The sequence below is a fragment of the Podarcis muralis genome, chromosome W (genome assembly GCF_964188315.1).
Source record: "Podarcis muralis chromosome W, rPodMur119.hap1.1, whole genome shotgun sequence".
NCBI lineage: Eukaryota > Metazoa > Chordata > Lepidosauria > Squamata > Lacertidae > Podarcis > Podarcis muralis.
Window position 1 is genome coordinate 4,724,091 of NC_135674.1, and position 25,898 is coordinate 4,749,988.

The 25,898-nt window shown below is 46.0% G+C and overlaps 1 pseudogene; it reads right to left on the reverse strand.

Annotated features, from left to right (window-relative positions):
- Positions 1-3,825: 3,825 nt before the first annotated feature.
- Positions 3,826-25,269, reverse strand: LOC144326446 (uncharacterized; annotated as a pseudogene).
- Between the last annotated feature and the right edge of the window lie 629 nt (positions 25,270-25,898).

Below are 25,898 nucleotides of genomic sequence, written 5' to 3' on the forward strand. Positions count from 1 at the left end.
GGGGATGGGGGTTGGTCAAGGTTTTGGAAATGGTATAGGTGCAATTTACTCAGAACAAAAGGCTAAATTAATTGTGAATAATGTAGTGACGGAAGAATTTAAGATTGAGAAAGGAACACGACAAGGTTGCCCAATCTCTCCATTGCTTTTTATATCGGTCCTGGAGGTCTTGCTAAATATGATTAGAAGGGACCAATTGGTAAAAGGTATTCAAGTGGGAGCCAAACAGTATAAATTGAAAGCATTTGCTGATGATTTGGTATTGACTTTACAGTAGCCAGAATCAAGCACTAAAAGAGTATTAGAACTGATCCAAGAATTTGGTCAGGTAGCAGGTTTTAAGTTGAATAAGACGAAAACTAAAGTCTTAGAGAAAAATCTAAATGAGATTGAGAGAGACAAGTTCCTGAAGGAGACAGGATTGACATTGGTTAAGAAAGTGAAATATTTAAGGGTAAACATGACTGCTAAGAATGTGAATTTATTTAAGGATAACTATGAAAAATGTTGGACGGAAGTGAAAAAGGATTTAGAAATATGGTCAAATTTGAAGCTATCGTTGCTAGGTCGAATTGCTGTGATTAAAATGAATGTATTGCCAAGAATATTATTTTTGTTTCAAACATTGCAAATTTTGGATAAAATGGACTGTTTCAAGAAGTGGCAGAGAGATATCTCTAGATTTGTCTGGCAGGGCAAGAAGCCTCATATAAAATTTAAAATATTAACAGATGTTAAAGAAAGAGGTGGATTTGCCCTGCCAGACCTTAAACTTTATTATGAATCAGCCGCATTTTGTTGGCTGAGAGAATGGATGCTTCTTGAAAACACGGACGTGTTGGATTTGGAAGGTTTTAACAATGTTTTTGGTTGGCATGCATAGCTGTGGTATGACAAGGTTAAAGCACATAAAGCGTTCAAAAACCATATTGTTAGAAAAGCACTGTTTAATGTTTGGGTAAGATATAAGGATCTGTTAGAAAGTAAAACCCCAAGATGGTTGTCACCAATGGAAGCAAAGGCCCAGAAAAAACTCAATATGGAGGTCAAATTGCCGAAGTATTGTGAAATTTTGGAACAAGAGGGAGACAGACTAAAATTGCAGAGTTTTGAAAAACTAAAAAATAAAGTGCGAGACTGGCTCCATTATTATCAAATAATGGAGGTATATAATGTGGATAAAAAAATAGGCTTCCAAGTGGAAAAATCAAAATTGGAAACAGAATTGTTAGATTCTAAAGTTAAGAATTTGTCAAGAATGTATAACTTGCTGTTGAAATGGAATACTATAGATGAAACGGTGAAATCTGCTATGATTAAATGGGCACAAGATGTTGGACATAACATTATGATGGCTGACTGGGAACAGTTATGGACCACTGGTATGAAATTTACGGCATGTAATGCCTTAAAAGAGAACTTAATGAAAATGATCTATAGGTGGTACATAACACCAGTCAAGCTTGCAAAAATCTATCATTTGCCTGATAATAAATGTTGGAAATGCAAGGAGACTGAAGGTACTTTCTTTCACCTTTGGTGGACATGCCCAAAGATTAAGGCATTCTGGGAAATGATCTATAATGAAATGAAAAAGGTATTTAAATATACCTTCTTGAAGAAACCAGAGGCCTTTCTCTTGGGCATGGTCGCCCAATTGGTGCCAAGGAAGGATAGAAATTTTTTCATGTATGCTACGACAGCAGCAAGAATACTCATTGCAAAGTACTGGAAGACACAAGATCTACCCACCAGGGAAGAATGGCAGATGAAGCTGATGGACTACATGGAGTTGGCGGAAATGACTGGCAGAATCCGAGACCAGGGAGAAGAGTCGGTGGAAGAAGACTGGAAAAAATTTAAAGTATATTTACAGAAATACTGTAAAATTAATGAATGTTAGAAGGATGCTGGAAAGAAGCTATATGGCTTTAGCAGAAATGTTATAAAGAATTAAGTAAGTATAGATTGATAATGGGTAAAGGTGTAAAATGCAAAGCTAAATTGCGTTAAGACAAATTATTGAGCTAAATTTGAGAAAGGGGGAAAGGACTTGCTGAAATAACTAATTGAACTAGAATACAAAAAAGGGAGGTGTGAGGAAGTCAAGGAAATAAGTAAAGGAAAGATAAGGACATGAAAATACTGGTTTCTTTTTTTCCTTTTTTCTTTTTTAAATGTTTTTGCCTCTTAAATGTTTTTGTTTTTTGTTTTTTAATGTTCTGATGTATTGTTGGTATTTTTTATTGTATTTTTTCTTTTTTCATTTATTTTGGAAACTTTGTAACCTTTTATTGTGTGCTTTCTTTTTTCTGTATCTGTTAAACTCTAATAAATATCTTTTTTTTTAAAAAAAGAATCCTTCGATCCACGTTCACCAGGCAGCCATCCACCAGGAACTGGCAGACATCGTTGGAAGCGGCACAACCAGCAACTCTCCTACCACTTGTTGGAAACTGGCCCCCTCGGGAAAGGCTGACTCCTCTTCCCAGGCATTGGGGCCTGTTGCCGGTGATCTTCCCTGGCTGGTCTTCGGTCAGACCAGGGAAATCTTCAATGAGCGACACCTCCCTCTTGAGAGATGCACACTCCCTTCCCTGCCAGCAGGAGAAAGAAAATAGACTTAAAATAGACTACTTTTCAGACTGCCGCATCTGATTGGACCTGAAAATCAGCATGGAGCAGCATGGTGTCCTGCCACAAAGAAATGCCATTATACTTGTCTAGGAACTGCAGCCATACTTCAAGGTCGGATTTAACCGCCTTGGAAAGACGAACTCTGTGTTGGGGTGCCCGAAGGCCCGCCGACAGTGTAGCCAGACGGGCACAGAAAGGGCGGTCCGGGGATACTACTCGGATACTACTCGGCATGCGAAATTTAGATGGCCTAATAAAGACTGGATTTGCCTAAGAGTAACCTTTTTTAATGGGAGGAGCTGTTGGATTAAGTCCTTAAGCGCCACTAGTTTTTCCCTTGGTAACCTGGAGGACTGGGCGATTGTGTCTAATTCAATGCCTAGATAAACCATGGTTGTGGCTGGGCCCTCGGTTTTGTCTGCCACCAACGGAACACCAAGTTCCTCTGCTAAGGATATGAATGCCTTCAACAAATTGGTGCACTCCTGTTCTGTGGCACCAACGAGAATAATGTCATCGAGGTAATGCGACACCCCGGTGGAACCTGTTTTGAATTGGAGCGCCCAGTCCAGAAATGTACTAAAGGATTCAAAGGCCGCACATGAAACTGAGCAACCCATTGGCATTGCTTTGTCGATAAAGTAAGATCCTTCGAACCTGAAACCCAACCAGCGAAAATCTTCGGGATGTACTGGCAGGAGACGAAAGGCCGAATCTATATCACGTTTTGCCAGCAGCGCCCCTTTTCCGAATCTGCGTGTCAGTTTTACGGCATGGTCAAAAGAAGCGTATTTTACCGAACAAAGCTCTTGTGGTATGGCATCGTTGACCGAGCCACCCCTTGGGTAGGAAAGATTATGGATCATGCAGAATTCCCCGGGGGCTTTTTTAGGGACTATGCCCAGTGGGGAGATGTGCAAACCCTCAATAGGTGGCACTTTAAAGGGACCGGCCACCCTCCCAGCCGCGATTTCCTTTTGAATTTTCTTTCTCGCGATCTCAGGCATTTCCCTTACTGATTTCTGATTAGGAGGATCGCAAGGGTTGGGTGGGAAAGAAAGCGGGATTCTAAAGCCTAAAGAAAACCGCTCCCAAAGGTATCTGGCTGCTTTTTTATCAGGGTAACTATCTAGCAGGGTTTTTAAAGGATGTAGTTTGACTGGAGTGAAGGCTAACCCTAGAGAGCTATTACTGGCGGTCCCCGGCAGTCCCTTGGGGTTGTCCGAGGGTACCCCTTGTGCCTTGGTGTGAGTACCCCCTTCCGCCCCGAAAGGGCTGCTTACCCTTAAAGCACGCTGAGGCCGGATGGCTGCCGAGGCACCTCTCACATTCGTGAGCATACTTACAGGCCGACCGAGAACAGACCCCCTTGTTGAAGTCCCAGCATTGATGTCGCCGCTTTGGCTCCACCTTCCCAGCTTTAGAGGAGTCCTGCGATTTCTTTTCAACATACGGGCCTACGTGCTCCATCCAATAGTTTTGGTCCCTCAGGTCCCAGCGAGTGGATGGTAAAGGGGAAGCATTTCTACAGAGATCTTCATCATAAGATAAAGCGGCGTTCTCCCCCGCTAGGGCAAATGCCCTTCTCACATGCGCTATGTGTGCGATGAGATGCATCGCGCGTTTGGGATAAGCCGCCGAAACTACCCCCATAAAAACCTGGTACCCATCTAACCAATTTTCAAAAGTGTGTTCAGCTCGGGGGGTCCTATACCTCTGCTTCCCGTACAAACATTTCTTTTCTCCTTTCCCTGTCATTTTAGTCGGGGGGGGGGGGGAGGAGAGTAAATATATCAATGTAGTCCCCATTGAGAATCTTAGTTCTTTTCTTTTGTGATAAGTGGTTTCCTAATATAAAGTCAGTGGACACATTGGCGGATATTTTTACATCTTCCACCAATGACCCCCCTTCCCATTCTAAGGACCCGTTAAAGGACTTACGATGGAAATTGGCCCTCCTCTCGTGGACCCACAAGAGGAGCCCGGAAATGTCCTCGCCCAAACCCCAGTAGTCTTCCATAGGGGCGTCACTATCCGAAGCGGAAGAGGAGGTACCTGACTCATCCTCGAAGTCTGACGTCCTGCTTTTCTTGCTTTTCTTTGACGTGTGCTTCTTCTTGGATTTCCTTTTTCCGCCCTGTTCCTCACCGGTAGTCGTGGTCGGGGCTGCAGCCGAGGGCACGTCCTGGTGTCCCTGGTGTTCCCCATCGGAAGAGGACCCGGAATCTCCTACTGCTGTTGTGGGCTGCGGTGGTGGATCCTGAAAGATACTGGGCACATCTATGGCTTGCTGATTGTTAGTGTTGTTAAGCCCATTATGAAGTGTCCTAACACCCGAGGAGGCCGATTTTGACCTAAGGGAGTGAGAGGAGTGGGAACATGTTAAGGGGCGGGAACCGGAGGTGGTTGTGGGCGGGGCGGGGCCAGAGCCAGAGCCAGAGGCTGAGGTACTAGGGCGCTCTTGATTACTCGGAAGGGTGTCAGGTATGTAATCCTGGGATGCAGGAGGGGGAGCAGGAAGCGCCCTCACTCCTGGCCTGCACCGCATGTAAAAGGTTTTGAATGCCGAGAAAAATTGAGCAAATGCTTCAGGATCGCACGACATAGCGGGCGTTTGAGGTCCACCTGAGGAGCCAGCCCTGCCACCATTACAGGAAGATGCCTGTTGGTTTATACCAGAAGCCATGCCGACACAGGCGTACCAGCAACCCGGGTCAGTAATGACTACGCAGGCAGTGAATTATGCCACTAACAGCAAGTTAAGTCAAAATGCCCACCTGTTGAGTACAATCAGCCTAATGAAAGCAAGCTAGTTCAGTATTGTCTACACTGGGAGGTACTTCAATGGAAAGCACAATCAGAACAAAGAAAGCAAGCTAGTTCAGTATTGTCTACACTGGGAGGTACTTCAATGGTAAGCACAATCAGCACACTGATAGCCAGCTAGTTCAGTATTGTCCACACTGTGCAGTGAAAATTAAGCCCACTGTAACCCAGTTAGTTCAGTATTAGATGCACTGGAGGTGAAACACACTCCAGGTAAGATAGTATAGAAATAGGCTACCAGCCGTTAAATGCAAACCAGTGCGCTGCTTATCAAACAGGTTGTAATATTGCTTAGATGCAAATCCCCTACTAGTGAATTCAATGCCCTTTATAAAAAATTTTTTGCTGCGCCAAAATAACCAAACCAAACCAAAGGAACCACTAATGTCAATTGCTATACAACGATCGATAGGAAGAAAGCTCAATAATTTGGGATGCACTTGCCGCGGTGGATAAATTTGGGTCTTGTAAGGGGCACACCAGATGCCCATAAGTGTCCTCTTAATTTACTAAGTTCTTAAATTAGGGTGTACTTGTACTGTGATGGTTAAATTCCAATCCTGTTAAAGCGCCTCAGATGACCAGGAGCGTCCATTGTTTTTACTATGCTTCACGCTAGCAGCACTGAGCCCCTGTTCAACCACGTGGGCCTCCCCACCACCTTTTTAACGCAGGTGCGATCGAATTTGCGCAAGCGCCCAGCATCCAAATTCAAAACCGCACTTAATATGACTTAAGGGACCGATCAAATCTTGTACTCCAACTCCTAAACCTAGTTTAATTCTCCAATTGAATGGTCGCTATAGACTTGCACCAAGCACTTAAAATTCGACCCTTCATTAAGGTCTGAGATCAATTAATTCTTGTTACAAATAAGCTAGCTTGATATAGGCTGCGTGGGGAGTTGGGCTGCTCACAGCCCCCCCCCCCCACCCGGTTGCACGAATAAACTGCTGCCGCAGACTTCTAAATCTCAAAATTTGTATTTAATAGCCAGGCTAAAACAGCAATGAAACCACTTGAATTGCGACGGGGCTACAGAGGCTACGGGGAGGTCCAAGATTAAGCTAGAGAAGGGTGCAGACCCGGCTGCGGCGGAGGCTTGCCTCACCCAAAATGGCCGCTGATGGGATCCGCAGCTGAGAGCCATGTGGGTGCTACTAATGGCGATGCACGCGGTCACTAAGGTAACGAGCGTGTGATCCCTCAGTTCAACAAACAGAGCCGAAACGTGCCCCAATCTCTATGCCCCCGCCCCAATAAGCTGACTGAATTAGGTAACGATCGTGACAAACACGGGAACTAGGCAAAGAATAGGACAATCTACCCAAACAGAAAAAAGGACTGAAAACTAGAGGCAGGGGATGCCTCTCCTAAGATGGCCTACAACCTACAACCAAAATGGTGTGTGTGTGTGTGTGTGTGTGTGTGTGTGTGTGTGTGTAAGAGAAGACAGGGAGTCTTTGCAGCATAGCCATAACACAAATACGGGTAGCCTAACAGTTGCAGGCAGAGCCGTATCATTTCACACACTACTTCGGCTGCAGGACATCGTATCAACAAGGAAAGGAGCATTTGGTGTTGTTGCATCTCCTCGGGTATTTGTTGATTTGTCACCACAAGGGGTTGTAGTTGTGGAGGTATAGTTTGACGAGGTTTCTGGTTATTTGTACCCTAGGTGCCCACTCACACATAAAAACAAATCTCACTGCAGCCAACCAAAGACCACCAACCACACCCTAGGTCACCACCAAACAAATGCAACAAGGGAATAGTAAGTGAACCCACACAAGTGATGCTGACACAAAACCCCACACATACACTAAGTAGAAGAGAAGCATTGCCGCCCGACCCCATCCCACCCTCCCCTTCTTTCCCCCTCTGTTCTTCCTAACCTAACACTGCATGCAACACTAATGTCTCACAACAAATGAAACTGATCTGTAGAAAACACAACTTGAAAAAAGAGACAATGCACTTTTTTTGTAAACTAAGAAATCTTTATTTATTTATTATTATTTTAAAAACCAACAAGGAAAGGAGCAGGAAGGCGTTATACAAGATGATCATGGCCTTGGAGAGAAAGCAGATAGAGGGAGAGCTTTGAATCAACTAATTTTAGAATGCCGGTGGGAACTTTTTCACATCATGTTTAATCAGTTTCTGAAATTTGCAGGCACACGATGCTACAAGGACAAGTAGCCTGCAGGGCTGGGAAGCAGATTACACCAATTGTTGGAGGAGAAAAACAGCAACTCTTACTATTACTGAACATAGCTATAGAGAGCTTCCAGGAACAGAGGCACTCTACCTCTGAAGCCAACTGCTAGAGGACAAGCAACAGGAGTGGGCTACTGCTTGTGAGTTTGGACTAGATGGGCTTTTCCTCTTATCCAGCAATAGGGCTATTTTCGTTTCTTTATGCACCCACAGACCCCAAACGGCTCTTCACAGGAACACAGTGGTGCATCTCATGTTTGTGTGCAGGGGGGGATTCCAACACTCCCCCCCCCCCACCCTCACTACTGGCAAAGCAAAGATAAGGGAAGCATTTCCAGCATTTAAAAGAGCCCTCAGCATAATGCTTTTAGGACAGCAGCCCTGCCTGGAGAGCGAAGGGGGCTGCTAGGAAGGTCATCAAATCATCAAGGCATAGATGAGCCGAAGAATGCAATGAAAACTCTCTTAGAGCCAGAGTGACTGACAGGAAGACTGACAGAACGCCTGTCTGTTGCAGTTGATGGCTGAAGAGTTGAGAAAGGGAGAAGGGGTAGAGAGAGGGGGGGTGTATAGTGGCTAGAATTCTGGACTAGGAGGACCTGGGAGATCCGAGTGCAAATCCCCACTCAGTCATGAAGTGCACTGTTTGATGTTGGGTCCAGTCACTCTCATCCTAGCTTGCCTAACAGTTTTGCTGTGGGGGGAAACAGGGGGAAAGGCAAGCCATAAATGCCACCTTGAACTGCTTGGATGAAAAGTGGGCTATGTATGTAATAAAAAGCATCCAAAAATAATAATCATGGAAGGTACCCTGGGGATCATCTAGTCCAACCCACTGCAATGCAGGAATATGCAGCTGTACCTTATGAGAATCGAACCTGCAACCTTGGTGCTATCTGTAGCTCACTCTCGGTCCAGTATACCTGAAGGAGCGCCTCCACCCCCATCATTCTGCCCGGACGCTGAGGTCCAGCGCCGAGGGCCTTCTGGCGGTTCCCTCATTGCGAGAAGCAAAGCTACAGGGAACCAGGCAGAGGGCCTTCTCGGTAGTGGCGCCCGCCCTGTGGAACACCCTTCCAGCAGATGTCAAAACGATAAACAACTACCTGACATTCAGAAGACATCTTAAGGCAGCCCTGTTCAGGGAAGTTTTTAACGTGTGATATTTTACTGTATTTTTGGTTTTTATGGAAGCCGCCCAGAGTGGCTGGGGAGGCCCAGCCAGATGGGCGGGGTATAAATAATAAATTATTATTATTATTATTATTATTATTATTATTATTATTATTATTATTACTCTAACCAGCTGAGCTGCAATGAGATTTGAGGGAGAATGGGAAGGCAGGGAAAGGGAGGGGGCGGGAAGAGAAGTTAAGCTGTTCAGGAAGGGGTTAAATTCCATGGGGATGCTGGCCATGTGGGGGAACCCAAGCCCTCGCCCCAGAAGATTTAAAAAAAAAGAAGCAGAAGAAATCCTACTTACAGATTCACGATGCTGGCCATCTCTTCAGGTGAAATCCCCTCCTGTTTAAACTAAACTGCTTTAAAATGCTCACACAACACTAACTCTGAACCTTGCCTCTAACCCTATTGCTACTCCTCTCTGTCTAAAATATACAGGAAAGTATGTGCACAAAATATACAAATGAAAATGAAATGATAAAGTGAAAGCAAAGCAAAGCAAAGTCTAAAAGGAGGAAAAGAACTAATTCGGCACCGAAACGGGGAGGCATAAACAGGAAGTCCGCCTTCCGTTTCTTGTATATATATCAAAGCAAAGAGACTGTAACCTAAAACTTTGAAAGACGTTTTTAAAAGGACTCAAATCCTAACGTCAAACAAGTGGTCTCCCCTCCGGATTGCAGGAGAGGAGGGGAAAAGGTTTGAACTGCATTTTCCTGCAAAAAAGAGAGGAAAGGAAGCTAAAATCCACCGCTTAGAACCTGGGAACGGACTGCCTATAGACAATGGGAATGCCGTATTGTGAAAGGCACTACTGGTAAATAGAGTACTTTTGACAGCTAACTTTGCAAAAGAGATACAGTGTTTCTGGCTGGCTTCTCCTGGTTTTAAAGTAACTGGAATTGAAACTGTCATCTTTCTGTGAATTGGGGGATTTAAAAAGGTTATTTTCTTTATAAAGTTACAAGTTTGACTGTTACTGTGTCCCCCTAGAGGAAGTTGGACATTGTAACAAAAACAACTGGGCCAGGGGAATTTTCCACTTCAAAACAAATCTTAGCCATGGGACTGACCTTGGATTTAATCTAGAGTGTTGTGGCAGATGGAAAAGAAAAGTCAGAGTTGCTTCAAGAAAAAACAACGAGGTCTGGTAAATCTTTTTGTAAAGATACAGGGCTGCAGCGAAGAGCATCAACATCTGGTCCTTCTGGGCCATCTGGATTATCAGGGGCTGCACCTGTACAAGCGAAGTCAAAAGGAATGTCGTCTGAAGATGTTTTAGCTTTGGCACTAGGGAGAATTAATGAATCTTTGGAAAATTTAAGTAAACAAGTAGCTGAAACAAACAAACAAGTAGCTGAAGCATCAGTTAAAATTGATCAAAACACTACAAGCATAAACAATTTGGGACAGAAGGTGAATACCAATACAGAGACTATTGAGAAATTGCTTCAGGAATCTACTTTGACCCGAAAGACAGCTGAAGAAGCAAAGGAAATAGCAACTGCTACTGAAGAGAAGATACCACCGATACATAGGCAACTTGATGACCACAGGTCGATGTTTTCTATGATTGAATTGAAGGAGAAATAAACGAATTTGAGGATCAGGGCTGTACCTGAACTTGAGAAAGATAACTTGACTGACTTTCTTACGAAGGAATTTGCAGACTTCTGGCAATTAGATTTGGGGAAGGAAGAATTTAAAATAGTGAGTGCATTCAGGCTTGGAAGAGGAGGAAAGAAGAACAAGGTGAGAGACTGCCTCATTACCCTTCGAACAAAAGAGGAGAGAGACAAAATCCTGAATCTGCATTTCCGAAAGACCTTGGAAATATATCAGTCAAGTGTGGAGATATTTAAGGACATTCCGAAACACCTTTTGGATCTTAGGTCTAATTACGGAGACCTGGTCGCCCTGCTGAGAAGTAACGGAATCATCTTTAGGTGGGAATTCCCTCAAGGCCTGTCTTTTAAATACAAAGGAAGAAAGATAAAAATAAGATCACCTGACGACAAAGATAGATTTTTGAAAGATCACGGAGAAGACTTACAGAAAGAAGCGGAATCTGGAGAAGAGCCAAGAGCACTGGAAAGAGGAATACTAGACATAGCAAACTTATCTTTTGGATTGCACGGTTCAGAGAAAGTGACACCACCGACAGAACAAGAACAAGCACTTGGTGCAGTTGGAGGAAAAGCAAAGTAATTACATTATGGCTCTGCAACTATTAAGTTGGAATTGTAACGGTCTCAACTCCCCCCGGAAAAGGAAAAGTGTTTTTCATTTACTAAAAAAGGAACAATTGGACTTGATTTGCCTACAGGAAACACATGTTGTCAGAGACTGCCTCCCGGTCCCAGCTCACAGAGGACCAACGCTAGCCAGTAGAACTGTACAAAAGTCTTTATTGAAGTTTAGTTTCCATTTTCAAGCCCTAGCGTGCGTCTCTACGTCTAGACCCTAGACCAGTGAAGCCTCGTCTGAGTCTCCGCCCCCTGTACACCAGTTTAAGACTCTAGCCTTACTCCACCTTCTTCGTTTCTCCTTCCGCCTCTGGGTCCTACTACCCCCCGGGGTGCCTTCCTTCCTGGACGCCTCGGAGGCGGACCCCTCGGACTCTTCCCCCTCTCTTCGGCGGGCTTTCGGACCTGGCTCCCTATCCGGGCTGCTCATTGCGCCACCCTCTCGCACATTTGAACTTGGCGCGCGCGTGCTGCCTCTGACCTTCCTTTTGACCGTTTCCTCGCTCTCTGATGCAGGCGTGGCTAACCCTGACTCATGTCCTTCCGCTGACGGAAAGCTGCCTGCTGCCGATGCTTGGGACTCCTCCCCCTTACTGCTCTCCGGTGGGGAAGCTGGTCCCAATTTCCAACTGCTGCTTTCTGAGTCCCCTCTGGCCCCTCCTTCCTGTGGTGTTCCCTCTGGCAACCCCCTAGCTCTGACCACGGGAGCCCCTTTCTGTGAATCCTCTGATTCGCTGGAGAGACTTAGAGACCTCGGACGGCTATCATCGCTGACCTCTCCCTCGGATTCCTCTCCCTCGGTCTCTAATTCCTCCCTTTCCTGTCCCTCTGCTCCTGAACCCCTGACATCCATCCCCCCCTCGAAGCCCCCCCTTCCCCCCTCCCCTCCTTCCGGTGTGGGTACTGGGTGCTCCGTCGTAGCGGGGGTGCGTGCAGGATACAGTTCATCCCCCATGTACTCGTCGACGTCGCTCTCCTCTGCTTCCATCTCTCTGCCTCCTTGCTCGAACCCCACGTCTTCCCCCAACACGTCCATGTCCGTCTCGCCTCCGTTCCCCTCTGCGGGTGATGCCTGCCAAGGACCCCCCTGCCACTTCCTGCGCCACCGCTCCTCTGGTCGATCGTCCCACCAATACGAGCGGTCTGAGGCAGACCCCGGTGGCGAACCCTCCGGGGAGCTTGTGACTGGTGCCTGTTCCTCGTCCGATGCGAACCCCTGGAATGTGCTGGCTGAAAGTGTGGGTGTGAAGAGCCAGTCGTCGAAATACTCGGCTGGCATGGGCCTGTGTGGGAAGAGGGCATGAAACTCCTCTTTGAGCAGAGGCTCCTCCAAGGCATAGTCCGGTACCCAGCTGTTGGCACTGGCCGGGGTACCCTCTTTGGCTAGGAGATATTCTACTCCCTCTACCCCCCATCTCGAGTCTAAAATCTCTGTGACCTCGTTGATGTGCCCCCTTCTTGGCGACCCCCCCCTTTCTGGGCCCTTCTCTGAGCGGGTCTGGTGCTGTGTCTGGCTCCTGAAATCTATGAGGTGCTTTGTAGGGCGTGAGCACCGATCTATGGAACACCGGATGCATTCTGGAACCCTCCGGAAGAGCCAACCGGAAAGCCACTGGATTGACCTGTGCCTGGACTTGGTAAGGTCCTAGCTGCTTATGTCCTAGCTTCTTCTTCGCTAACGATCTGGTCGGCACTGCTTGCGCTGCTAACCAGACCCAGTCTCCCACCTGTATGTCTTCCCCAACTCTTCTGTGTCTGTCGGCCTGCACTTTGTATGCGTGCTTTGCTAGTTCTAACTGCCTCCTAAGCTGTTCGTGAACTTCCTGCAACTCCGACGCTAAGGCTTCCGCTGCCTGTGGCTCCCCCTCCCCCACTCTCTCTAAACCCGGGAAGGTTCTGGGATGCCTCCCGTTGTTGGCGAAGAACGGCGTCACCCCTGTCGACACGTGCTTCGTATTGTTGTAAGCGAACTCGGCGAGTGGCAGGTAGTCCACCCATGTCGTGGGCTGCTGATTGGCGTAGCATCTCAGGTACTGCTGCATGATGGCGTTGACCCTCTCCGCTTGTCCGTTGGTCTGTGGGTGTCTCGCCGACGCTAAATTGACCTTGACGTTCAGAATGCCCATCAGCTTCTGCCAGAAGTTCGAGATGAACTGTCGCCCCCGGTCGGACAGAATAGACCGTGGTAGACCGTGGACTTTGAACACGTGGTCTATGAACAGTTTGGCGGTCTGCTCTGCCGTGGCTACCTTCGCACACGGAATGAAGTGTGCCATTTTGGTAAACATGTCCACCACCACTAGCACTGCTGTCTTTCCCCTCGAACTGGGCAGATCCGTGACGAAGTCCAGGGCCACCCTCTCCCACGGTTCAGACGGTGTCTGCAGCGGTTCCAGCAGTCCCGCCGGCGGTTTGTGAACTGACTTGGCCCTTTGGCAGGTGTCACATCTCGAGACGTAATCCGCTACTTCCCCCCGCATCTTGGGCCACCAAAAGTCTCTGGCTACTAGTTCGACAGTCTTTTCTTTGCCAAAGTGCCCGGCGGTGGGAGCGTCGTGTAGCTGCTGCAGTACCCTTGCGCGGAGGTCGTCTCCCGGCACGTAGAGTGCTCCCTTGTGGAGGAGCAACCCATCGCGTATCTGGAACTCGTCGGCCTTCGCTGTGCCCCTGTGCACCTCCTCCATCTTGGCCTGTGCGAAGGGGTCCTCCTGCAGCGCTTGACGTACGGCGTCCAGGTCCACGGTTGCCGAAGCGCATGCCCACGCTTCCGGTGCGAAAATGTGCTTGGCCGCCGACGGTGCCGCCTCCTCAAGGTATTGCGGCTTTCTGGACAATGCATCCGCCATCACGTTGTTGTCGCCTGGAATGTACTCTATCTTGAAGTCGAAGTCCGCGAAGAACTCTGCCCATCTAATGTGTCTCTGGTTGAGGAACCTAGCCGTGCGCCAGTACTCCAGATTCTTGTGGTCCGTGTGGACCTGCACTGTGTGTCTGGCTCCGATAAGGAAGTGCCGCCATGCCTTGAACGCTGCATGGATGGCTAGCAACTCCCTGTCCCAGATGGTATAATTCTGCTCCGACTTGCTGAGCTTCCTCGAGTAGAAGGCGCACGGCCTCCAGTCCCCCTGCTGGTCTTGTTGCAACAGGACGGCTCCCACGGCTCTGTCTGAGGCGTCTGTCTCCACCCTCATGGGTCTGCTGGGATTCACATGCAGAAGCTGCTCTTCGGACGCGAAGAGACGCTTGAGTTTCTGAAAGGACTGCTCCGCTTGCTCCGTCCAGATGAATTTCTTCTTCTTGGAGCTGAGCGTGTCGGTGATGGCCGCTGTCTGCATGGCAAATCCCTTGATGAACTTGCGGTAAAAGTTGGCAAAGCCGACAAACCGCTGGACTTCCTTCCGATTGCGTGGGCTTTTCCAGTCTAAAACTGCACGAACCTTGGCGCTGTCCATGGCGAGCCCCTTGTCCGACAACTTGTAGCCCAGGAAATCCACCTCCGTCATGTCGAACTGGCACTTCTCCAGCTTGGCGTACAGCCTGTGCTCCTTCAGTCTCTGCAGAACTTCCCTGACATCCCTCTCGTGCGCCTCTCGCGATTCTGAAAAAATCAGGGTGTCGTCCAGGAAGCATACGCACTTCTTGTAAAGGAGTCCCGCCAGCACATGATGCATAAAGGCTTGAGAACAGTGAGAGCCATTTTGTAATCCGAAGGGCATAACTCTGTATTCGTAGGTGCCCAGTGGCGTGAACATGGCCGTCTTCCACTCGTCGCCTTCGCGCATGCGAATCAGGTTGTACGCCCCTCGTAGATCCAACTTGGTGAAAACGCGTCCTTTCCTCACCGTCGCGAGCAGGTCGTCTATCTTGGGCATGGGGAAGGCTGAGGGCTTGGTTTTCGAGTTTAAAATTCGATAGTCCACCACCAGCCTCTTTTGGGGCGTGTCCCGCTTCTTCACAAAGAATACTGGACTGCCTCCCACAGCTTTTGACTCCCGGATGAACCCGCGCTTCAAATTGTGATCTATGAACTCCCTGAGTTCCTGCAGTTCATCCTCAGACATGGAATACAGTTTCCCAGTTGGCAGCGTCGCCCCCGGCAGGAGGTCAATCTTGCAGTCATAGGGTCTGCGAGGAGGTAGCTTGTCCGCCTCCTTCTCGCAGAATACCTCCAAAAACTCCGCATACTTGAGGGGTACTGCTTGCAGCGTGCCCAACTGTAACTGCGGGTCTTCCTCTTCCCCTTCTGGGCTAGGTATAATGCAATGTTCCGCACAGTAGGAGGAGCCAAAAGTCAGTTGGCGCTGGTACCAAGCCAATGCTGGGCTGTGCCTGTGCAGCCAACTCATGCCTAATACTACAGGCGTGTCCGACAGTTGGGTGACATTGAAGCTGATGACTTCCCGGTGATTCCCAATTTGCATCACCATCGGCGGCGTCTGCTGTACCACCTGCCCCCCCAGCAGTTCCCTGCCATCCACCGTGACAACCTTCAGGGGCAGCGTGGCTGGCAGTAGCGCTATGTTGTGTTGTTGAATGAACTCCAGTCCTATAAAGTCTGCATTACTGCCAGAGTCAATCGTAATAGGCACTTCTAAGGTGAGTCCATTGGGCAGCTGGAGCGATGCGGTGAGCTGCACCACTGGTTTGGGCGGGAGGGGGTCTGTGGGCTGCAAAATCTCTGGGGACTTCTTCACTGACTCGTCTGGCTGGGCCCCAGTGCCTCCGTTTCCAGCCAGACTCCGTCGTTTCCCTGCTGTGGTTCTCTCTGCTGAGTTGTTTCCCTTACTGTCACTGAAGCTGCAGTGTGCTTGTGGAGCCTCTGGGGACACTCTTTCGCCATGTGCTGTCCACTATCACATATATAGCACTTCCTGTTCCCTCTAGGCAGCTTCGGTTTGACTGCTCCCGGTGTTAAGGCTCTGGTAGCTGAGTGAGCCCTAGCACCGCCAATTTCCATCGGCTCTTCGCCCCCTCCCTGTGGAGGCGTGGACTGCTCACGCGCTGCATCCCTGGGCAAGAGGGGGGGCACTCTCGCTGGTGTGCGTCCCCAACGCCCTTCTTCTTTGCTCCATGGGCGTTCTTCCTGCCTCACCCCAATCGTTAGCGCTCTTTCAACCACTTGCTGAGTGGTTTTGGGTCTCTCTCCCCGTGCCATCTCATCCTTGATCTGTGGGCTCAATCCCTCCCAAAAAAGGTCTCTAACTGGCGGAGAATCCTTATCCCAATTCAGCGCGTTGACCAATGCAAAAAACCGGGAATGATACTGCCTTACACTTGCTTTCCCCTGTCGTAGCCCATGTATGTCCTTCCGGGCAATGTCAATGTCTATGTTTGATAAGAAACAGGAATCCATTGCCTTAATGAATGCATTTGCGCTTTGGAGCGCTGGATCCTTATCCCTCCACAGATTGTGCAGCCATGCTTTCGCGTCCCCATGCAAATGGGACAAGATAAACCCCACTTTCTCTTGCTCATCTCTAAAGTCTTTATCCAGCAGCTGCAGCGCAAACAGCACGTCTGCTCGGAAATTGGGGTACTGCTGTAAATTCCCATCAAAATGAGATACAATGCTGCCTCCTCTCTTCCCCAACCCAATCCCCTCGGATCTGGGTCCCGGTAGCCCCTGCTTCACAAGCCCTTCCAACCTGGCTTGAAGATCTTTGCAGGCAGCCGCCGCTTCTTCTTCTCTCTTCCTGGATGCGGTTATTTCAGCGCTGAGTTGTGTCACCGCTTCTTGCAGGGAAGCTATTTGCTGTTCTGTAGTCATCTCGCCTGACTTTTGTGAGCTCGCAAGGCACCAGTCTTCTTCCCTCCCTGCCTCGCTCCCGTAGCGGTGCTTGAGGCGAAGAAAACCGATGAAATGAGAGACGAGGCTTACTGTCAGAGACTGCCTCCCGGTCCCAGCTCACAGAGGACCAACGCTAGCCAGTAGAACTGTACAAAAGTCTTTATTGAAGTTTAGTTTCCATTTTCAAGCCCTAGCGTGCGTCTCTACGTCTAGACCCTAGACCAGCGAAGCCTCGTCTGAGTCTCCGCCCCCTGTACACCAGTTTAAGACTCTAGCCTTACTCCACCTTCTTCGTTTCTCCTTCCGCCTCTGGGTCCTACTACCCCCCGGGGTGCCTTCCTTCCTGGACGCCTCGGAGGCGGACCCCTCGGACTCTTCCCCCTCTCTTCGGCGGGCTTTGGGACCTGGCTCCCTATCCGGGCTGCTCATTGCGCCACCCTCTCGCACATTTGAACTTGGCGCGCGCGTGCTGCCTCTGACCTTCCTTTTGACCGTTTCCTCGCTCTCTGATGCAGGCGTGGCTAACCCTGACTCATGTCCTTCCGCTGACGGAAAGCTGCCTGCTGCCGATGCTTGGGACTCCTCCCCCTTACTGCTCTCCGGTGGGGAAGCTGGTCCCGATTTCCAACTGCTGCTTTCTGAGTCCCCTCTGGCCCCTCCTTCCTGTGGTGTTCCCTCTGGCAACCCCCTAGCTCTGACCACGGGAGCCCCTTTCTGTGAATCCTCTGATTCGCTGGAGAGACTTAGAGACCTCGGACGGCTATCATCGCTGACCTCTCCCTCGGATTCCTCTCCCTCGGTCTCTAATTCCTCCCTTTCCTGTCCCTCTGCTCCTGAACCCCTGACACATGTGATAAGGCTACATAGAAAAGTATTGATTAACAAAAGATTGGGACAGGAGTTTATCTCATCTGACAAAGTTAAAAAAAGAGGAGTAGTGATTTATGCAAAGGAGAGATTATCACCGAAATTTATTTTTAAAGATGACCAAGGAAGATTCGTGGCAATTGAAATTCAAATACAAGGAGAGAAATTCTTGATAGTAGGAGTTTATGCACCGAATGAGGGGAAATCTGAATTCTTTAAAAAGTTGCATGAGACCTTAATGGACTATATGGATTACAATCTGATTTTGATGGGGGATATGAACGGAGTGGTATCTACAAATATGGATAAGGCACAAAGACAGGTAGTTACCAAGGATGGTAGACTACCGAAAACTTTTTTTGAGATGACAGATAACTTGGACTTAGTTGATATCTGGAGAACAAAGAATCCCTTGGGTAGAGAGGGAACTTTCTTTTCTGAAGCCAAAATGACATGGACCAGAATTGATCAAATATGGGTAACTAGAGGAATGGCACCAAAGATAAAGAAAGCGGAAATTTGTCCAAAAACCTGCTCCGACCATAATGCTGTGAAGATGGAGATGAAACTAATATCAACTGGCTCTTTCAGATGGAGGATGAATGACACCTTATTTAGAGATGAAGATGTGATTAAGAAGGCCCAAAAAACTCTGAGAGACTATTTTGAGATAAATATGAATACTAATGTTGAAAAAAGAGTAATCTGGGACGCAAGTAAAGCCGTTATGAGAGGGTTCTTGATACAACAGAATGCAATAAAGAAGAGAAGTCAAAATGAGAAGAAAGACAAAATTTTGGAGAAAATAAAAGAAAGTGAGAAGAAATTGAGAGCAAAACCAAAGTCGCAAGAGATCTTGAGAGAAATAAAGTTATATCAAGTACAATATATGAAAATGATGAATCAGGAAATAGAATGGAAAATTAAACAAATGAGACAAAAGACATTTGAATCAGCTAATAAATGTGGGAAATTGTTGGCCTGGCAAATGAAAAAAAGACAAAAATTAAATACTATTACAAATTTAGAAGTGGAAGGAAAGAACATACAGAACCCAGCCGAGATTAAAAACTGTTTCCAGAGGTACTTTAAACAATTATATACACAAGGGCCACAGAAAGAAATTGACATAGATCGATTTTTGAAGATAAATGGATTACAAAAAATTTCCCAAGAAAATAAACTAATGTTGAACTATAAAATATCTGAACAGGAAATAGAAGGTGACATTCAGAACATGCAGTTAGGTAAATCTCCAGGACCAGATGGACTGACTTCCAGATATTATAGATCTCTAAAAGAATGGCTAGTACAACCTTTAAAGGAAGTCTGTAATGAAATATTGGAAGGGAAAAAGGCACCAGAGTCGTGGAAAGAAGCGTACATTACACTTATACCGAAAACAGAAACTGAAAAGACCCAGCTTAAGAACTACCGCCCCATATCATTACTTAATGAGGATTACAAATTTTTTGCAGATATTTTGGCCAAAAGATTAAAAAAAGTGTTGGAAGAGATTCATAAAGACCAAGCAGGCTTTATTCCGGGTAGACACTTGTCTGACAATCTGAGGAATATAATTAACATTTTGGAAAAACTAGAAGTGAATATTAATACTAAGGCAGTTTTGATATTCGTGGACGTGGAGAAAGCTTTTGACAATATTTCTTGGAGTTTTATGAAGAAGAACCTACAGGGGATGGGGGTGGGAGAAGGATTTGGAAATCGTATAAGTGCAATTTACTCTGAACAAAAAGCCAAGTTAATTGTTAATAACGAGGTGACGGAGGAATTTAAGATAGAAAAAGGAACACGACAAGGTTGCCCAATTTCCCCATTGCTTTTTATATCAGTCCTGGAGGTTTTGTTGAATATGATTAGAAGGGACCAGTTGGTTAAAGGTGTACAACTTTTATGCAAAAGAAAAACTGTTACCGAAATTTTTGTTTAAAGATGAACAAGGAAGATTTTTGGCAATTGAAATTCAAGTCCAAGGAGAGAAATTTGTGATTGTTGGAGTTTATGCACCTAATGAGGGGAAATCGGAATTCTTTAAGAAGTTGCATGAGATTTTGTTAGACTACTTGGATTACAACTTGATATTGATGGGAGACATGAATGGAGTTGTTTCAACGAACATGGATAAAGCACAAAGACAAATACTTACAAAGGATGGAAGACTACCAAAAACCTTCTTCGAAATGACTGACAATATGGATATAATTGACATATGGAGAACAAAGAATCCCCTTGAAAGAGAGGGAACCTTCTTTTCTGAATCTAAAATGACATGGACCAGAATCAACCAAATTTGGGTTACTAGAGGAATGGCATCTAAGATAAAAAAAGTGGAAATCTGCCCAAAAACTTGCTCCGACCACAACCCAGTAAAAATGGAGATGAAACTAGCAACTACCGGTACCTTCAGATGGAGGATGAATGACACCTTGTTTAGAGATGAAGAAGTTTATAAAAAGGCCCAAAAAACTTTGAGAGACTATTTTGAAATAAACATGAACACTAATGTTGAAAAAAGAATAATTTGGGACGCAAGTAAAGCTGTTATGAGAGGATTTTTGATACAACAAAATGCAATTAAAAAGAGAACTCAAAATGAAAAAAAAAGACAAGATTTTGGAGAAGATAAAAGATGGGGAAAAGAAATTAAGATCCAAACCAAAGTCCCAAGAGATTTTGAGAGAAATCAAGTTATACCAAACACAATATATGGAATTGATGAATCAGGAAATAGAATGGAAAATTAAACAAATGAGACAAAAGACATTTGAATCAGCGGATAAATGTGGCAAACTTCTGGCTTGGCAAATGAGGAAAAGACAAAAACTTAATACGGTTACAAGTCTAGAGGTGGAAGGAAAAAGTATTTATAAGCCAAATGAAATTAGAGATTGTTTTCAGAGTTATTTTAAACAATTATATTCACAAGGACCGCAGAAGGAAGAAGATATAGACCAATTCCTTAAGACATTTGGATTACAAAAAATTTCTCAGGAAAGTAAAATTGGGCTGAACCAGAAAATAACTGAACAGGAAATAGAAGGTGCCATTCAAAACATGCAATTGGGCAAATCCCCAGGACCAGATGGACTTACTTCCAAATATTATAAGATGTTGAAGGAATGGATTATACAACCAATGAAGGAAGTCTGCAATGAAATTTTGGAAGGGAAAAGGGCACCGGATTCGTGGAAAGAGGCCTACATCACACTAATACCGAAGACAGAGACAGAAAAGACCCAACTTAAGAACTACCGTCCCATCTCGTTATTGAATGTGGATTATAAAATATTTGCTGACATTTTGGCTAAGAGACTGAAGAAAGTTTTGATGGAGGAGATTCATGGGGACCAAGCGGGCTTCCTCCCGAGAAGACACATGTCAGATAATGTAAGGAATATAATTGACATTTTGGAAATGTTAGAAGCCAATATAAATACTAGAGCAGTTCTGATATTTGTGGACGCGGAGAAAGCATTTGACAATATTTCCTGGAGTTTTATGAAGAAGAATCTTCAGGGGATGGGGGTAGGCCAAGGGTTTGAAAACGGTATTGGTGCAATATACTCAGAACAGAAAGCAAAATTAATTGGGAATAATGTGATCACAGAAGATTTTAAGATAGAAAAAGGAACACGTCAGGGGTGCCCAATCTCTCCATTACTTTTTATATCAGTCCTGGAGGTTTTGCTAAATATGATTAGAAGGGATCAGTTGGTTAAAGGGGTTCAGGTCGGAGCTAAACAATACAAACTGAGAGCATTTGCAGATGATCTGGTACTTACTTTACAAGAGCCAGAATCTAGTACAAAAAGGGTTCTAGAATTAATTCAAGATTTTGGTCAAGTGGCAGGATTTAAACTGAACAAAACTAAAACTAAGGTTTTAGAGAAAAACTTAAAACCTATTGAAAGAGAGAGGTTTCAGAATGTGACAGGTCTAACTGTGGTTAAGAAAGTGAAATATTTGGGGATTAATATGACAGCTAAAAATTTGAATTTATTTAAAGAGAACTATGAAAAATGTTGGACAGAAGTGAAAAAAGACTTAGAAATTTGGTCGAAGCTGAAGCTTTCCTTGTTGGGTCGAATTGCAGCTATAAAGATGAATGTATTGCCTAGAATGTTGTTTTTGTTCCAAACATTGCAAATTGTGGACAAGATGGACTGTTTCAAGAAGAGGCAAAAAGACATTTCTAAATTTGTCTGGCAGGGCAAAAAGCCCAGAATAAAATTCAAGATATTAACTGATACAAAAGAAAGGGGGGGCGCAACAGCAGCAAGAATACTTATCGCAAAGTATTGGAAGACAGAAGAACTACCCACCGTGGAAGAATGGCAGATGAAAGTTATAGACTATATGGGACTGGCAGAGATGACCGGCAGAATCCGAGACCAGGGGAAAGAGACGGCGGAAGAAGATTGGAAGAAATTTAAAGACTATCTTAAGAAATATTGTAAAATTGTTGAATGTTAAGACGATGTTGATTCTGAAATTAAGGGGTTGCTAGCTGTAATTATTATGTAATATGAAAAGAAAGCTTAAAAATTTAATCGAAATTAAGGGAAGGATTTGTTGAAGAGAATTAATTAGAGAATGGAATGCAGTAAGGAGAGGTATGAGGAGGTCGGGAAAGTAATTTTCATGAACATAAGGGAATGAAGTTATACATGTGGTCTTTTTGCTTTTTTGTATGTATTTTTAATTTTCTTTTTTGTGTTTTTTGTGATTTTTATGTTTTATAAAATTTGTGAAAATGCTAATAAATATCTTTTTTTAAAAAAATACAACTCGGAGCTAAACAGTATAAATTGAGAGCATTTGCAGACGATTTAATATTGACATTACAGGAGCCAGAATCTAGTACTAAAAGAGTTTTGGAACTGATTCAAGATTTTGGTCAGGTTGCAGGATTTAAATTGAATAAATTAAAAACAAAGGTCTTAGAGAAAAATTTAACAGCGATTGAAATTGAGAGGTTTCAGAATAATAATAATAATAATAATAATTTATTATTTGTACCCCGCCCATCTGGCTGGGTGTCCCCAGCCACTCTGGGCGGCTTCCAACAAAGATGAAAAATACACTAAAATGTCACATATTAAAAACTTCCCTGAACAGGGCTGCCTTCAGATGTCTTCTGAATGTCAGGTAGTTGTTTATTGCTTTGACATCTGATGGGAGGGCGTTCCACAGGGCGGGCGCCACTACCGAGACGGCCCTCTGCCTGGTTCCCTGTAACTTGGCCTCTCGCAGTGAGGGAACCGCCAGAAGGCCCTCGGAACTGGACCTCAGTGTCCGGGCAGAACGATGGGGGTGGAGACGCTCCTTCAGATATACTGGACCGAGGCCGTTTAGGGCTTTAAAGGTCAGCACCAACACTTTGAATTGTGCTCGGAAACGTACTGGGAGCCAATGTAGGTCTTCCCCCACTCATCCCCCACCACCACTTTCTGAACACGGCCCAGGAGGAAGGAGCGGAACCACTGTATGACAGTGCCCCCAGCTCCCAGCCCCTCTAGACGGTCCAGAAGGATGTTATGGTCGATTGTATGAAAGGCCCGCTGAGAGATCCAGCAGAACTAGGAAACAGCTCTCACCTTTGTCCCTAGCCCGCCGGAGATCATCAACCAGTGCGACCAAGGCAGTTTCAGTCCCATGATGAGGCCTGAATCCCGACTGGAAGGGATCCAAATGGTCCGCTTCTTCCAGGCGTGCCTGAAGTTGTTCAGCAACCACTTGCTCAATCGCATTGCCCAAGAATGGAAGATTTGAGACTGGGCGATAGTTGGCAATATTGGCAGCATGGTTTAAAAACAGGATGGTTTTTTAAGAAGCGGTTTTGATAGCCACTTCTTTCAGTGGGTTTGGGAAGGCTCCCTCACAGAGAGAAGCATTCACCACCCCGCAGAGCCCATTGCCCAGCCCTTCCCGGCTCGCTTTTATAAGCCAGGATGGGCAAGGATCCAGGAGACAGGTGGTTGGCTTCACTCGTCCAAGCAGCCTGTCCACATCCTCGGAGGTAACAGATTGGAATTGATCCCACACAACTTGACTAGACAGGACTCTAGCACTCTCCCGCCCTGGCCCTGCTCCCACGGTGGAGTCTACTTCTTCCCGAATCTGAGCGATTTTATCTGCAAAAAACTTTGCAAAATCATTGCAGGAGATCATGTGGCCCGTACTGGGCCCCGATGTCGCAGGTGGTTCCGCTAAATTGTGAACCACCTGAAAAAGTCTCCTGCTGCTGTTTTCTGCAGATGCAATAGAGGCGGCGAAGAATGTCTTCTTCGCCGTCGCTATCGCCACTTGGTAGGCTCGACGTTGAGCTCTAACCTGTGTCCAGTCAGATTCAGAATGAGTTATCCGCCACCGGCGCTCTAGCCGTCTCAACGATTGTTTCATTGCCCTCAGATCCGTGGAAAACCACGGGGCTGTCTGGGCTCCATGCAATCGGAGAGGGCGCTTCGGAGCCAAACAGTCAATAGCCCTGGTTAACTCCACATTCCAGCGGGCCACCAGGGAATCGGCTGAAAGGCCATCAACATGGGATAAAGCATCCCCTACCACTCTCTGGAAAGCATTTGGATCCATTAAGTGGCGGGGGCGGACCATCCGAATCGGTCCCACCTCCCTGCAGAGGGGATGGGTCGCAGAGAAATCCAGTTGCACCAGGAAGTGATCTGACGATGGCACTTCTTTCGCTTCGCTACTTCTTTTCGTTTCTTTCGTTTCGTTTCTTTCACCTTTAGTAGACGTGCCCAAGGATTAAGGCTTTCTGGGAGGTGATATATAATGAAATGAAAAATGTATTTAAATATACCTTCTTGAAGAAACCAGAGGCCTTTCTCCTGGGCATCTTAGGCCAATTGGTGCCAAAGAAGGATAGAACTTTCTTTATGTATGCTACGACAGCAGCAAGAAAACTTATTGCAAAGTATTGGATGACACAAGATCTACCCACCCTGGAAGAATGGCCGATGAAGGTGATGGACTATATGGAACTGGCAGAAATGACCGGCAGAATCCGAGACCAGGGAGAAGAGTCGGTGGAAGAAGATTGGAAGAAATTTAAAGACTATTTACAGAAATATTGTAAAATTAATGAATGATAGAATGATGTTGGATAAGAAGTTAAGTGGTTTTTAGCTATAATGCTATAAGGAATATGAAAAAATTGATTATTAACAAGTAAAAATTTAATGTTACAATATTTTAAGATTAAAGACTAGGATAAACAAGGAGGGAAAGGATTTGCTGAACTAACAAATTGAATTGGAATACAAAAATTGTTTTGAAATCCAAGTAACTTTCCGGGTCTCCCTGGAACCGTTCAACCCACACACACTTGCCCCCATCTGCCGATAGCCCACCTTGGGTTCCTCTCTGAGCAGTCCGGGCTTTCTCCAAACGGCTCTGCAGGTCTGCCAATCTTTGTTCCAGAGCGACATTTCGCTTTTTCAGTTCCAACAGCTCCTTCTCCATGTTGAAGCTATTTCCTTATTCCACCAGCTTTCCAGCAGAAAAAAGGGAGAGGCGGCAAGCTGTCAGAGGCTTAATGCTGTCCAGCTGGCATAGATAAGACTCTGGGCTCCCAGCCAGTTCCAAACTATTTGATTTATTTGACAAAGTTCAAAAGTACATCTCCAGCGTTTCAATTAGCGTCCGTCCCCTTGTTGCACAGTTGCCGCCTCTAATCTTTCTTCTTCCTTTTCCGTACCCAGCATGCAAGTCTGCGGAAACCCCTCCCCTGACTTCCTCTGTGTACAGAATGACTTGTTCCAGGCTCATCCTCCTCCCTCTCTACGTCAGACCCACTGTCAGACGACAGGCCAATAAAGCGAGATGAGTCCCGCAACCCCAGAGACGGCCACGACTGGACCTAATGGTCAGGGGTCCCTTTACCTTTACCTTTTATGCCAATAGCCAGTCTGGGCGGGGCCAAATATGTGCTTTTAATTGTGGATGACCATTCGAGGAATGGGTGGGTCTTCCCAATCAAACACAAGAGTGAGGCTGTGCCACTAATAAGAGATTGTTTTGCAGTGGTTGAACTGCAATACTCTACACAAGTGCGCAGCTTTCAGACTGACCGCGGTGGAGAATTCACCAGG